Source organism: Cyprinus carpio, chromosome B5 (genome assembly GCF_018340385.1).
Source record: "Cyprinus carpio isolate SPL01 chromosome B5, ASM1834038v1, whole genome shotgun sequence".
Taxonomy (NCBI): Eukaryota; Metazoa; Chordata; class Actinopteri; order Cypriniformes; family Cyprinidae; genus Cyprinus; species Cyprinus carpio.
This window is the reverse complement of record NC_056601.1, coordinates 701,140-716,005: the sequence shown is the minus strand read 5'-3', so window position 1 is coordinate 716,005 and position 14,866 is coordinate 701,140.

Genomic DNA, 14,866 nt, shown 5'->3' with positions numbered 1-14,866 from the left:
GGTCCATTCCGCCAAGTGAATATCAATTACGCTTTTAATTCCAGCAGGTCAGCTGAGATTCCTTTGACCTGGACTTTTAAAGACCACACAAATCTGAAGCTAAAAAGCACATGTGGGAGGATTAATAAAATGAAAAATGAATCTTTAGGAAGAACACCATACGATGAAATTAAAATAAATGTTTGCTTCTCTTCTTAGATTAAATGAAAGGGCCGCTCCGAAACCATCGCCTCTCTAAATGAGGTTTGCCAGCAGCGGAGGCCAGAAATGACTCTCAGGCCAATGAGTATTTAGCAGACAGATGAATACTAGCTGAACTTTCCATTTGCTCTTTAGGATGACGTGCATGCCTGTGGACTCCAGCACACCCTGAATGCACAGCAGAACAGAGTGGTATTGAAATGGCAATGGAGGGCATTGACTATCTTGGTGGGGTTATCAAAGGCCAGGCCACACCAACAAAAAAAATGCTTTTTCGAGAAGCATGTTTTGAACAACTGGTGCTATATAAAAGACTGGCATCTGCTGGGATGCTTTAAACACATTTGTTTTCATTGTGTTTGCTCTGAGCACATGATATCAGTTGCCTTAAAATACACAAGTGTGTCTGGAGCAACAGATATGGGTAGATAAGGGGGGTAATTGATTAAATTGCGTTAAGGCGGACACGTTATGAGAGTGCACCGTGATTTTGATTAAATCAGCTGATTCAGAACAGTGGGTGGGGTGGCAATTGTTCAAAGTGCTTGTTGCCAGCTGATCTAAACCAGGGTGATTGTGCAAAAATAGTGTTTGTAATATCTCAGAGCAGGAAAATACTGTACGGTATATGATCTTTATATATACTGAAAAACACCATAGCTATTTATAAATCCCCTTTTGAAATTTGCACCTCCATTTCTCCAAATTGAAAGTGTTTGTTTCATCGTGTTCTGGGAAAATGTCAGTTGCTTGGGCTTTTGCACCTACTGTACTACACAATATATGCATTTCTCAGATCTAACTTTAGAGACAAGAGTAATTGGTTCATATCTGCCTTGTTACTAAGCAATGTGCAATGAAGCCAGGCCTCTGTATATTTCAAAGCGGGGACCAGAGTCAAAATGTCAGCTTCAGCATAATAAAAGGCCAGAGTTTGAAAAAAAAAAAAAAAAAATGTACTGTATACTACAAGATTAGTTCACCCTAAAATAAAAATTCTGTCGTCACACTTATGTTGTTCAAAACCTGCATGACTTTCTTTCTGATCTGAACATGAAAGCAGAACTGTTTAATACACGAGTCGCTCATTTCCATGCAATTATAATGAATGGTGCATTGAGCATTCAAGCTTCAGAAAATCCAAAAGTATCATAAAAGCTTTTTGGCTTGTGCACTATAATCCAAGTTTTCTCAAGCCATGTATGATGAACAAATGAAATTTAACATGCTATTCAATCCAAATCATTGCATCAATGAGCTGAACTTTAGAAGCGGATCATTTCATTTTGATTCATGAATAAATCATTCAGACCTGTTTTGTGAACTGAATCAAGTGATTCACTAAACTCATCCAACTCCAAAGAACAATGGCTCCATCCTAAATGGCATACTTCCCTACTATATAGTAGGCGGTAAACACATATGTAAAAAGTGCAGTATGTTTGAATTCACAGTATTCAAGAAACAGTAAGTAAAACGTTCCTGGAAACCTATATTTCGACAAGATTCTGAAGTGCACATCCCCTGGACACTTCACTCTTTTTTACACGTTTTGCTCACTTTGCATAAGGTTATAATACATATACAGTACAGGTCAAAAGTTTGGAAACATTACTATTTTTAATGTTTTTGAAAGAAGTCTCTTCTGCTCATCAAGCCTGCATTTATTTGATCAAAAATACAGAAAAAACAGTAATATTGTGAAATATTATTACAACTTAAAATAATAGTTTTCTATTTGAATATTCTTTTAAAAAATAATTTATTCCTGTGATGCAAAGCTGAATTTTCAGCATCATTACTCCAGCCTTCAGTGTCACATGTAACATCCAGTCTATCACATGATCATTTAGAAATCATTCTAATATTCTGATTTATTATGAGTGCTGGAAACAGTTCTGCTGTCTAATATATTTGATGAATAAAAAGTTAAAAAGAACTGCATTTATTCAAAATAAAAAAAAATTCTAATGATATATATTCTAATAATATATTTTCTTTACTTTCACTTTTTATCAATTTAACACATCCTTGCTGAATAAAAGTATTGATTTTATTAAAAAAAAGAAAGAAAAAAAAAAAAACCTACTGACCCCAAAATTACTGACCAGTAGTGTATATTGTTATTACAAAATATTTATATTTTAAAAACATAGCTTCTTTTTTTTTTTTTTTTTTTTACTTTTTATTCATCAAAGTATCCTAAAAAAGTATCACATGTTCTGAAAAAATATTAAGCAGCAGAACTGTTTCCAACTTTGATAATGAATCATCATATTAGAATGATTTCTAAAGGATCATGTGATAATGATCCTAAAAATTCAGCTTTGCATCACAGAAATAAATGATAATTTAAAGTATAATAAATTTAAAAACAATCATAAAAAACCGTAATAATATCACAATATTAAATTTTTTTCTGTATTTTTGATCAAATAAATGCAGGCTTGATGAGCAGAAGAAACTTCTTTCAAAAACATTAAAAAAATAGTAATGTTTCCAAACTTTTGACCTGTACTGTATATATATATATATATATATATAATATATATATATATATATATATATATATATATATATATATATATAGAACTGGCATAGAGTTGATCTGGGTCTTTTAGATTCATGAACAAATCGTTCAAGTTAGTTTGTGAACTGGATCAATTGCTTAATTGATTCATGATTTGGTCACATTGCTATGAAGAACTCTTAAGACTTTAAGTATAGAGAATAACAAGTAGAAGAATGAGGAATCAATTATAGTAATGTATGGCTTCAGAAGACTTTGTATTAGTACACAAGTCACACAGATCACTTTTATGGCGCTCCTTTTGCCCCAGTCCTCATTCATATTCATTTATATTGAAACGATTGACTAGGATGTTGTTCAGAAATGTTTTTGATTTTATGATTTACTGATGAAATATTGTCCCACGAGTGACTGAATTTCCATTTCATTTCCTTTAACATTATCACCCAGGTTCACAGGTGAAATTTCATCTCGTATGACATCAGCGGTCCCCTCTGTCTCTATGTCTGGAATAAGAACATTTCCTCTTTGAACTTCCATTGAAGTTACGGGCTTAGCTGAATTCTAATGGATCGTGTTATCATCAGAGCGCTCTGTGATGTGAGGAAACTGTTGGTGTGTGTGTGTGCGTGTGTGTGTGTGTGTGTGTGTGTGTGTGTGTGTGTGTGTGTGTGTGTGCGCGCACAGATAGCCGGAGACAGGCTGGCTGGGGAGGAACAGAGAGTCGGTATAGTCCCCTGAGTCTAGCTAACATGCCTCCCTCAGCACTTTTCACTGTGCTGCACAATGGAGAGCCAGAGGGGATTCAACCCAGTAACAGTCCAAATGTGCTCGCAACTTACGTCCCACAAGATGCATTTGCAAAGCGCGACGCAGTGATGTGACTCCAGCGGAGTGTTGGCCTTGGTTGTTGTCAAAAACACAAATTCTGTGATGCGTCTCATCATTTTCTGTGAAGAGCGAATAATCCATCCCAAGCGACTCCGAAGAAGAATGAGAAATGGAACGGATTTATGTTTTTATCTGGGAATGACTGACTGCACCCCTGTGCAATATTTAACAGCGTCCCTGCATATTCAAATCTAATTAAACATTATCAGATGGAATTAACACGCTCTCATCAATTTGTAATTGTGCAAATTAATTCTAAACACATTCTTTCCCTTTGAGCCTCTTAATTCTAGGCTTTCTTCTCTGAATCGTCCCGGAGCGGCCACCCAGCTGCGCATTTGTAAGTTTATGTAAAAATTCCTGGAGCGAAAGTGGCTTTAAAATGAAAATGCCCTTTCTTTTTTTAAAAAAGCATCTGATGGATGTGCCACTCACGAGAAATCGTGTAGCGCCGGCATGTAATTTCCAGCTAGAGCCACGGAGAAGTGTGTAACTCATCTCCTTCCGACATCTTTTAATGCCTTTCTCAGATGTTAATGAGTTTCGGTACTTTCTGCCAATATTGAAAAATACCACCCACGTCTCGAATATATCAGGCCCCTTCCTGCGTACCCGCATGAAAAAATCACTACACTTCAACCGGTTATGTAATGCCGAGTGACAGCTCGTCATTTTGGGAGACCTGGGTTCCTGTCAGACAGTCAATGTAGCGATAAAAACTCTCAGACGAGCGTGAAGATGTATCTGTGCACGACTCCAAACTTCACCATTTCATTTCGCTGCTCATAACTTCTTACATGGTTCATTGCCGATGCTATAACTGTTAATTGTATATTCTAAACGTGGTGTAGATTGAACGCTTCTCTTGTGTTTTATTAATTGCGAGCGCTGATGGAGTGTGTGTCTGGCGTTTCGGTGCATGAATGAGTGATGAACTAATCCAAAATGACACTTTAAAATGCCTCTGCGAAAACAGAGAGTAAATTGGACACCTGTGAAACGCTACAGAGCCATGCATCAAGATGTCTCGCGGGGTTAATGAGAAAGGGCAGGAAGGAACAAACAAAATAAATAAATGAACCTTTTATTTATCTCCTTGTTATGTCTCTTCAAAGATTCACCCAGGGTTTCTCTGTTCACTTTTAAGTCTGTTAGATCTGTTACACAGAACTAATCCGGTTGGGTTCGACATTTCCTTTCAGACTTTAGGCCTAAAACCTTTGGGGCACCAGGTGTGACCGGATGTGAATTGTGGTGTTTTATGACACTTGAGAGCCATTTTAATGCATTTTGTACACAGAAAAGCAAAAGCCAATTGGAATTCATCAACGAAAATGTAAAGTCAGCACTATACATGTCCTCCACAGAATGTGCATTTTGTAACCAAAAATGCGTATACAGTACATAAAATGAAGTGCTGACTTTACATTTTTTGTTGATGAAATACAACTGGCTTTTATCTTTCTTTTTATATAGTGTATTTAAAAGTATAACTGCATTTTGTTATGAAATTCAGCATTTTGTGTCACACACTGCAATCCATTTTTTTTCTTTATCGTTTTAAAGTTTGGGGTCAGCAAAACCTTTTAAGAAATTAATACTGTTAATAATCAGCAAGGTTGCATTAAATTGATCAAAAGTGATAGTTAAGAAATTAATAATGCTACAAAAGACTTTTGTAGCTACTGTATTTCAAAATAAATGCTGTTGTTTTGAACTGTTTATTCATAATAGAATCCCAAAAAAAAAGTTCCACAAAAATATTCAACATTGATAATAACAAGAATTGTTACTTGAGCGCCAAATCAGCATATTCAATATATGCATCATAATTTGTAATTTGTAATTCAATTATTCAAATTATTTCTCAATATATACTGTATGTATGTATATATATATATATATATATATATATATATATATATATATATATATACATAAAATTGTTATTATATTAAAATAGAAAACATATTATTTCTTTATTTTTAGTTTTTTTATTTAATTTTTTATTTATTTTTGTTTATTGTGAAATATTATTAAAGTCTTTACGGTATTTTGATCATATAAATGCAACCTTGTACAGTATAATTTCTTCTAATAAAAACATTAAAAAATCTCACCAAACCCAAACTTTTAAAAAGTGCTGTATGTTTTAGCATTTTTCTTTTTTTTAATTATATGGGACAATTTTGAGAAGAGGAGGAAATGATCAGTGATCAGATGATGTGTGTTCTGGATATTAAAATTCTTCGCATGGAGCGACAATTATAAGCAATGAAGAGTAAACACTGAGGCGCTATCAAAATGTTGATCTGTTTGTTTTAGCATCCTGACGAGATTGGCCTCATTTCACCTTTAAGAGCTAAGATTGAGTAGTTTGTCCTCATTTGATCCAAGGACCTCATTAAAGGGTCTCGTAGCTCAGACATGATTAGATGCTGTTGCCAGCGACTGTAGATGCTTTGCAATCCGTCAAGTTCTTTATTTCTGCACTCCTAACATCACAGCAGTTCAGAGGAGGAGAAAAGAAGACGGCATCTTGGGATATTGGCCCTTAGCTTCAGCTTTCAGTGAAAAGGCCTTTTTTCCAGGTGTTTTTAAGGTGTTAATTTTTTTTTCTCGGTTTCTGTCACCGATGGAGTTTTGGTTCCTTGCTGCTGTGGCCTCTGGCTTGCTTGCACAGATACTATTTAAACTGAACTGAGCTGGATAATTCATTAATTAATTGATTAAAATTCATTTGTATAGCGCTTTTCACGATACAAATCATTGCAAAGCAGCTTTACAGAAAATTTTAAGTTTCTACTTTATATTTAGGAGTAGGTTATTAGTGGTGACTATGAGAGAAATTTACAGTAAAAATCATGAAGTTAGTTACAAACTGCATGTAATCAAACAGACGATGAACCCTATTAACTGCAATGATTATATGTTGCGTTGATGAACTGCCTTTAACTGAAAATTGAGTGTTTACTATTGTCCTTTTGCATTATTGACACATTCTTTTCCTATTTAATGCTGTAAAGCTGCTTTGACACAATCTGTACTGTTAAAAGCGCCATATAAATAAAGACTCGACTTGAGAACAAGCTGTTGTTATGAAACAGAATCTGTCCTCTGCCTTCTGTTGTCATTGTCAATAATCAAAGTGTTTGAGGTTATATGAACTCTCTCTTGTTCTGCTATCGCTCTTGATTTTAAATTACTCTGTATCTCTGCATGGGATGTGGAGATTTGTCTTTCTTGGAAAGCCCTCACAGAGCTCTCCGTCCCGAGATTACGGACGAAGTTGTGCCAGTGCACTTTGTGCATGAATCTTCAAAAGTTGGGCAGGGTTCCACGCGAACTCAAAGATCTGAGCTGGTTTTCGGGCGCAGGATGAAAAGGTGCCAGAACTTCTGAGGCGGTTCCTTTCATATCTGAACTTATTCAAGCATTCAATGAATTCATCACCGCTTTGGCAGCAAGTTTAGTGCCAGGCTGAAGGAATTACCGCAGCTGTCCAAAGCATCCGTATCCTGTGAAACCTCCTGGCTGATGCATAAGTGATAGCGAAATTCTCTTTGCAACTCGCTCTGTCTCAGATGCTTTGCATGCGAAATTAGTGACTTGGTGATTTCAGCGTTGGCCACAGAGTTGTGTGAATAAGCTTGGTTTAATTAGACATCTACATGCTGTGCCAGATACCCGTTGTTTACCTAAACCCGACGACTAAAACAAGTTCTCATCAGCATTCATTCCCTTTGAAAGTGTCTCTGCATCAGTAAGACGCCAAAAATCTGCAGCAACCCTTCAGCGACGGTAACATACTGTATTAAAGCCACGATAGGATTATATTCCTTATACCCTGCAGTGGTGTGTGTGTGTGTGTGTGTGTGTGTGTGTGTGTGTGTGTGTGTGTGTGTGTGTGTGTGTGTGTGTGTGTGTGTGTGTGTGTTGTGTGTATGTGTGTGTGTGTGTGTGTGTGTGTGTGTGTGTGTGTGTGTGTGTGTGTGGTGCTTGATCTTCTTGTATTTCCTCATTTCCATTTAATTCTGCAGCGCTGAGCAACTATATATTGAAGCTGCCTTGTGTGTTATTTTCTCATTGTTTTCATTTAATTGCTCTAGATTAGCTTATAGCTAGGCTTGCAATAGCTCTGCTATCATCTTCCTGCTGTGCACTAGTCCAAGTCAATTCCTGGCCTGTCATCCAGAACTGAGCATGTTGGCTCTCTCCCCTAAATCTAAACCAACCAGCCATCCTCTTCTCTCTGCACTTAAATAGAGTTCGCCGACAGACACGGCTAGCCTTTCCACATTACTCCTGCGAGTCAGACTGACTCTAGTCACTCTAGATTTATTTAGCTGTTTGGACGAAGTTAAGACTTGAAGTAAAAAAATATACATTTAAGGTAATGTGCACCCATCATACATGATGGTGATGCATTAATGATTATCATTATATGGTAGATGTCAATTAATGATAAATCAGTTATTTCAATTATTTTAATGTTATGCTCAAACAAACAATATGAGGTTCACATCATAAATTGTATTAATTTATTACATTTTTATAAGCCTATAATAAGCCTAATTGTCAAGAATCTGGTGTGCAGAGCAAGTTTTTAGTTTTTTCATAACTCACAGACTACTACAAACCTATTTAACATCTCTTGGTATTAAAAAAAAAAAGAAATTATATTTGTCAAAAGTAACTGATGTTAAGCCACTTAACCTGACATAAGAGAATACCTCATTAGAGAAAAAAAAACATGTATTTGCATTTATATGGTTCTTATATTCTATTAGATGTCAGGAAAAATATGTTTTCAAAGTCAAAAGACTAAGTAGGACCTACGTTATTTTACTACAATATTTTTTAGCTGATGCACTGAACACAGCATTGATTGTCAAGTAATGTTAATTATGTATTTTAAATTAAATTTAAATAGTTTTAATTTTCTGTTGTCATACAGTTTATTTTAATTTTACCTCCAGTTACCTCCAAGGTAAAATCTTGCATTAATTTGAACTGATATGTATTGTAATGTGATGTATATAGTAATATAATATTTTTGGACATAAATAATAATAATAATAATCTGTATTAGTCCTAAATGTGTCTACAAATCTTCTATTTTTATGTAAATGTTTTTAATGTAGAGTTTTAGAGCAAAGTGTAGCACAAGGTTCTTTGGTGATTCATAGATCGTTATCTATTGACTTTGTATATGCATATTTATAAGCATTCATCTAAAGAATGAGTAACCTTGTTAGTGCAGTCTGTATTTTCACTTTCATGACTGTGCATTGTTTTCAACACTGAGGTTTGTAGTAGTAATATATCTATAGTTTGTAGCTTTGGGGATTGGACCTCTGGACCCCATCCTAATGAGTGTACACCTTACCTCTTTGTCCTGGCCTAGTTTCCACATTCGTCTGCTTTGTGTGCTATATTCCAAGCTGGGCTTGTTCCACATGACTAATACAACCTTGCTGAAGCAGGAACTGTGAATAGAGACAAAGTCGACTCTAACTCAAAACGTGATTCTGCATTTCAGTGCTGAAAGGTGTTTCACTCAAAAGGCAGCATCTGCTCAAGGTTCAGCGTGTTTCAGTAAAACTCACCCTCTTCCATATCAAAATCTGAATTGAGAATAACCCCCGATAAACCTTCCATCAAGGGCAGAACCTTCACAAATGAAACCAGGCAAGGTTTGTAAATCCTTTGAAGCGATGCAAGCAACAAGGTTCTTTCTTTCTATAGTATGTCATGTTAAATGCTATTTATTTAATCATTTTATAATTCAAATTCAAAATTGCTTTAGTGGCATGACTGAAAAAAATACAAGCTTGAATTATAAGTGCAGAAATATAATATTATAATATTTATAAAAGACTTAGTATGTAATAGTGCAGCACTATAGCAATCAGATGATATTTTTCCCAAATTCCATTTTTTTTTCTAAATTGTGTGTGTGTGTGTGTGTGTGTGTGTGTGTGTGTGTGTGTGTGTGTGTGTGTGTGTGTGTGTGTGTGTGTGTGTGTGTGTGTGTGTGTTTTCTGTTTTGTTTTAATCTTCCCGAATACTGTTTTAATGGTTAAATTAAATTTTAGAGATCAAAAATTTGTCTAATGTATTGAATTTTTTAAATGTTATTGTTGCCCCCAACCTCACAGCCAAGATTAAATACAATCTTAAAAATGTTATATTTATTAAAATTATACTTTTACTTCAGTCTCAAATGAAAATTTAGCAATCTAAAATAATTTATAATGAATTGAAATCATGAATTGTATTCAAATTAACAGCAACAAATTACTACAATACAACATTATCAACCAACCAATTAATTCCTCCAACCAAATTCTGTTTTATTCTCCTAAAATTCCATGTTTTGACACTTTTAAAACAATTTAACTTATTTCAATTTTTATAATAGCAAGGCCCTGTGAAATGTTTTATTTTTCAGAAATTCTGTGTTGTATTTTAATATTTCTGGATTTATGATTCGAATGAAAACACAAAACATTAACAATTAGTCAGTTTAAGAGCATGCAGACTTAATGTTTCAATAGCAGTTTTTTCACAGGCATTAATCCATGTTGCGATTTGATAAAAAGCCCTACTTTTGATATCTAAAATTTTACACAATTCAGAGATTATGTCTATGTTTTCCATATTTTAGGAATCATAGGACTCTACTACTGGTACACTATGTGTGATCTCCATAAATACTCAGTATTCCCAGCCGATAATCGATTTAAACATGTCACAATCGTCAATCGAAGATTTCTTATTGTGTCAAATTAACTTTGCGTGGCAATTGCATGTTTCACCATGCAGCTTCTTCACAGTTTCTGTTATAATGTGAAGGGTTTTGTAGATTGTGGTCTCCTGGGTCCCGCTGTGGACTGATGTCCATTATTCATTCGATTCGCCTCCCAAAGTAAATCCTCATCCAAACAGATTCTAAATGATATCTATGCTTCCTCCGTTTCCAGCCCGCACTCAAGGCTGTTATTCGTGAATCTGAAGGGCCTCTGGGGCAAGAGGCTTTTATTTAAGTAGCCTGTGTCGCTCAGAAGTATATTGAAGATTTCCATTATGATTACACTAGAGGAAGCACTGCCCATAATTGAGTGTCACAACTGCAGTTGTACACGTTTAGTTTGAGAGGTATGAAAGGCTCCATCTTCTCAATTGAAGTTGCTCTAAATGTCCTCCTCATTCAGATCTGCTACAGTCCCTTGACAGTTTCATAAGCACCACCAGTGCAGTTTAGAATGAAGGATAGTTGGTTATGTGCTTTTCTAAAGAAATATGAAGAAAAGAGATGCCACTAAAAAGGTTTAGATACACTTTGAATCTTTTAATTTAGGTTAATCTTTCGGCTTTGGCATTGGCAAGATGCTTATCTCTAAACCGTATATATATTATGTGATAGAGTGTTTTAAGCTGAGGATGCAGACAGAGAGATCCATTCAAGTGTTAAAATGCAGAGACGGACGTAATCCATCGAATCTAAATCAGAATATACGGGATTATCTGAGGAGTGTTGTGTTGCTTCCTGCTGCTTCAACTCTACTTTAATCATAACCCCAGACACACATATCTATCTATCTGTCTGTCTGTCTATCTATCTGTCTGTCTGTCTGTCTGTCTGTCTGTCTGTCTGTCTATCTATCTGTCTATAAGGCATTTTAGTGCCTTTAAATTTAAATTCATAACATCATATTTCTTAATAAACCATTTGTTTTACATATATTTCAACTGATGGTGAAAATGAAAATAAATTATTCAAATATAATATTATTAATAGGCTATCATTATATTATTATTATTATTATTATCTATCCATCTGTCTGTCAGCATTTTACTGCCTGTGTGTTTCAGTTCATAACATTTTTATAAAAAATTTCTTTTTTTCATAAACCATTTGTTTCACACACAAACCATGTATTTCAACTGCTAACAGAAAATAAACAAAAATTTTATGTATTGCTATTATGTGATGCAGATACAATATTTTACCTATTGAAGATATTATGGATTTGATTAAGTATTTGATTGTAAAATTAAATGTATTATCCTGTTACATTAAATATAATGTAATGCAGGCTATCTAATGGTAAGGTAACAGCATTTTTACATTATTTTTCACTTATGTACAGTCTATCACTCTCTCTCTTTTATATTTGCTGTACATGTAACAGCCTCTAAGACTGGTAACAGCATGGATCCCCTAATGTGTCATACACTTTAATACTGTAAAGTGTTAGAAAAAGTCATTACAATAATGGTGTAGGCTACAGCACAGAAGTCCATTAGAGAATGACAAATGCTTCGCTCCGTCTGCTTATGATGATATTCTGGTGTTCCGGTCCCGTTCCCGTACAGGACAGGGCAGGGGAGTTTGGGGCGGAGACCTGTGTTTGTACTGCTCTTGTGAGCCACCGATCCGCCTCATCGCTTTAGAGATACCCATCAGGAGGCAGTATATCTGCGGCGCAGTGTGTGTGGCGAGCTGGAGCTGCGCGGAGCACCTTTGTCTCTCTCTCAGAGCTTCACTTTAAGAGGGCGCGGGGTTCAAGTTGCGGAGACGGAGGGGAAACGCTTTGAAGTAGTGGATCTGGACGGGTTTAATACACCCTCTCTCTTTAGAACTACTACAAAGGGAGTGAACGGAGTGAGTTCCGCTGCGTAAACCGACACCGACCATCGCGCCGCTTGCTCGCTCGCTCGCTCTCCTAGGCGTCAAGAAAGAAAGCATGCGGGAAAACACAAGGAGCTCAGTCTTTCTTTGGAAAATGTGGGATTTGTTGGCCTCGTTTTGAAATGGTGCTCTTGTAAAACCAAGCGCTGTGTGCGTTTGCGTGCGTTTTTGGACGCGCTGACCGCCGTGAGCGTTACGCACTGACTCGCCAGAGGTAAGTTTGACGCCTCCAATACAAATGCAACTGAATTATTGCGGTGTTTTGTTATTGCAGTGTTTAGTTCTGTTATAAATTGACGTCACAGCGTAACATAATTTGTGTAAAAAAAAAAAAAAAAAAAACCCGTTGGGGGTGGAAAGGATATTTGATACCGTCATTAAGTCAGTCAGTCGGCGGAGCTCCAACTGTTGCCGTATTGTTTAGATAAGTTTAAAATCCAAACAAAAGAGGAATGGCATCACTGACATGTATGTGTCACTTTGGCGAATATAACTTTGCGCAAACGCAGTTGCACACACATCGCGACGTGCAAACACATAAAGCACTAAAATCTTCAAGTGCCTCCAGATTTGAGTGAGTGAATAACGCTGACGATTTATTGTGTATGTAATGGGATTTATATATTTGAAGCACAACATCAGCACTTTTTTTCTTAGTGCAATTGCATCGTTCCTGCCACGTTCACAGGACAATAAAACGATTATCTCTGAGGGAATATGGACTGAAAATGAATGTCTGTATAGTGACACTGGTACTATGTGATTGAAATTATACATGAGACTGATGTTGAAAACCACACGATCATGCTGGAGATTGACTACTAACAGATGTGTTTGTGCTGTGACAAGCAGTGCGCGTTTTCATCATTGTCCTTCTTTCTTCTGGTCGTCTATAATAAAGTAAGTGCGCACTGCATACTGGAGATTACAGTAATTACAGCATGGAGTGGACACTGGTGTTTATAGGCTGGGCGCTCAGAAATGGTCAAAGGGACAGTTCACCTAAGAATAAAAAATACTGTATTTATTTTCTCACCTGCGTGTTCCAATCACTTAAGGTTTACTTTCCACTGTGAGTGTCCTGATCACTGGTTTCCATGCATTGACAATAAATAGTGATTTCCATGCAATAGAAGATGTCAAATCTAAAGTATGGTCTAAAGTTGACTTAAAAGTGGTACGATTTTTTAAGTATTCTTAAGATTTACAGTAGCAGATTTGTAAGAAATTTAAGTTGTCATTCAGTGATCTTCCACTCTTTTGATCTTGTAACAGCAAAGTGGAGAATCAGACCAGATATAGATTAGCTGTCTTGTGTACTTGAGCACCAGGATGACATCCAAATCAGTCAAATCATGTAACGTTGTATACAGTCTCCATGCCGTTTTTGCTCAATACTAAAAAAAACGAGTTAAAAACACACCAAGCTATATATTTTTCGAAGCACTTTCTGTGTGCACGATTCGAGACGGAGTGAAACATGGACATATATAGGCTACTTTGCACTTTGTATGTCAAAATGTCCATCTTGGTGAGTTTTCACTAAACACAGTCAGCTATGTCTTAAGTGAACATAAACAGTTAATCGATCGAATGCTAGTCAGTATATTAGATCTGTGCATTCTGTGACAGCATCCTATAAACCTGCTGCTGTCTGTCATCATCTGTTCATCAAACAACAAAAGAAAAGGAGAGAATTATTCACTGCTCTTCACTGAATATGGTTCATAACTTCGTTATGAATCAGTTTAGGTTTAATTTATATGGTGAAGTCTATGCAGTGCTTTACATTTGATTACTTTAATTTTTTTCTGTATAGGCTATTATAGGCTAAATTTTGGGCCCCCGACAAAGTTTTGCGTAGGGCCCCCAGAAGTCTAGGATCTGCACTTAATATATGTTCCAAATCATGTCTTAATAAAAACCCTAAAATGACAAAAAGCATATATACAGGTTGAAAACAGTGTATATGAATGAGATTTTAAAGCTTGCATATGTGGAATAGTAAGGCCAGTATGCATCATGACATCCGAGAACAATCGATTGTCCATTATAATGTGGCGATTCATGCAGTGTCTGTAAGCATAGAGGAGACTGGAAGCCTCTAACAAAGCTCTTTATTATTGTGATGTGGGGCTGTACGCTCTCGTCATTGTCTGTTAATGAACAGTGGAGGGAGAAGAGAGTGGTAACTGTGTAATTGTACTCCATTCATGTTTGTTTCCAGCCTGTCCTGGACAGCGTTCCTGTATTAAATGCAATTGACAGAAAATATCTCTCTGGGCCCACACACACTCACACCCCCACACCACATATTCCTCAAACAAACCCATTGAGAGTCAAATTGGGCTCCTGGAGGGAAGATCTTCTTATTGTTGTGCCACAATGGACTCACATCCTTCCTTAGTCAATAGTACCTAAAACTCAATCTCACACACAGAGAGAGAGATTCCCATACAAGGTTTAGTACATTACCACGAGGGATTCACAAAGCTGTTGCTAGTCTGATCATCCAGTGTTTAAGCTGAAATGTTGAAAACCAACTC